Genomic DNA, 1,674 nt, shown 5'->3' with positions numbered 1-1,674 from the left:
GCTAATATAACTGGTATTGTGTTCTTAATTTTATATTCCAGTTGTTCATTGTTGGTATACAAAAAAGCAATTAACTTTTGTATATTAACCTTGTCCCTACAACCTTGCTATAGTTTATTAGTTCCAGGAGGTTTTCATTGTTGGTGGTGATGGTGGTAGTTCTTTGGTATTTTCTACATAGACAATTATGTTATCTGTGACCAAAGACAATTTCATTTCTTCCTCCCCAAACTGTATACTTTTTATTTCCTTTTCATGCCTTATTGCATTATTTAGGACTTACAGTACAATGTTGAATAAGAATGGTGAGAGTGTGTCTATGGCCATGCCATCCTGAACATACCCAATCTTGTCTAATCTCAGAAGCTAAGCAGGGTCAGGCCTGGTTAGTACTTGGATGGGAGACCACCTAGGAAGACCAGGTGCTGTAGGTGTAAAAAAAAAAGAATGGTGAGAGTGGATATCCTTGTCTTACTCCTGATATTAAAAGGAAAGCCTGTAATTTCTCACCACTAAGTATGATGTTAGCTGTACGTTTGTTTGTTTTGGTACATGTTCTTTATCAATTTGAGCAAATTCCCTTCTATTCCTCAGATTCCTGGTTTTTTTTTTTAAACATAAATGGGTATTGGATTTCATCAAATGATTTCTCAGGGACAATTATTCACTTTTAATCATTTTGTGGCCTTAGATTTCAGCGCTGTGATTTCTTTTAGTAAAACTCTTCTTCAAGCCAGAAATATTATCAGCAAGAGCATATATGAAAATTTTCTGAAAGTCATCTTGGCCATGGCAATGGTCCTGAGGTTAATTGTTAATATATATCTATCTGTTTGGCATCATTGTAAATCAAGCAAAGTAGATTTCAGAGAACTTCCCTTTTATAGGGATAACGTTAGGCTGAAGAAAATAAGCAGTCTTTTGTAAGGAAAATTCCTCTGAATAAAACTGCCTTCAAAATACTTAGCAACAACAACAACAAAAAAAGAGCTTCTGCAGGAAAAAAAAAAACAAAAAACAAAAAACAAAACTCTGACCCTAATTCCAAGACCAATGACACCACACTGTATATAATACAGTTTCTTTGTGCAAAAGTAAGAGCATGAGTACAAAGGAACATTTATAAGAGCCAACATGATCAATTTGAAGAAAATAGCAACTAGAAACTGCAATCGCTTTTTTTTCCTGTGTAGAAAATCAATGAACCACCACATCTAATAAATTGGTCAATTATACACAGATGTCAGGCTTTACAAAAGACGTAATATTAGGTTTTTCAAATCATTAGTGTCTCACAGAGGTTTTATGACCATACGTTCCAGTGATTAAATGTCAGTGTAAAACACTGCCTTTCATTCAAATAGTCAGTACAGACTCACTCTCTGTAATGATGGACTGCAATGATTAGACAGTGGGCAAAGCCCACATGTTAGTAAACAACAACAAAAAATTCAGACCGCTCAAAGAAAATCAAAAAGCTAGTCAAGCCCGACAGAGGTGGTTTCAGGCTTATTTCCCCCAATGAAAACCCCTAGAGCAACACTCAGTTACCCCGGATGGCAGTGGCTGGTGATGTTTCCATAATGACTCCAAGGGCTTGGCTTAGGACTTATCACAAGGGTTGCAGAGTTAGAATTTCTCTAAAAGGAGAATTTTTAAAAGTTTTGATTAAAA

General features: G+C 35.5%; 1 pseudogene; it reads left to right on the top strand.

Annotated features, from left to right (window-relative positions):
- The first annotated feature begins 315 nt into the window (after nt 1-315).
- LOC120589444 (uncharacterized) lies at nt 316-434 on the top strand (annotated as a pseudogene).
- The last annotated feature ends 1,240 nt before the right edge of the window (nt 435-1,674 follow it).

The sequence above is a fragment of the Pteropus medius genome, unplaced genomic scaffold, assembly GCF_902729225.1.
Source record: "Pteropus medius unplaced genomic scaffold, Ma_sr-lr_union100, whole genome shotgun sequence".
Lineage (NCBI taxonomy): Eukaryota > Metazoa > Chordata > Mammalia > Chiroptera > Pteropodidae > Pteropus > Pteropus medius.
The sequence above is the reverse complement of the archived record's forward strand: the minus strand, read 5'-3'. Positions and strand labels throughout refer to the sequence as shown.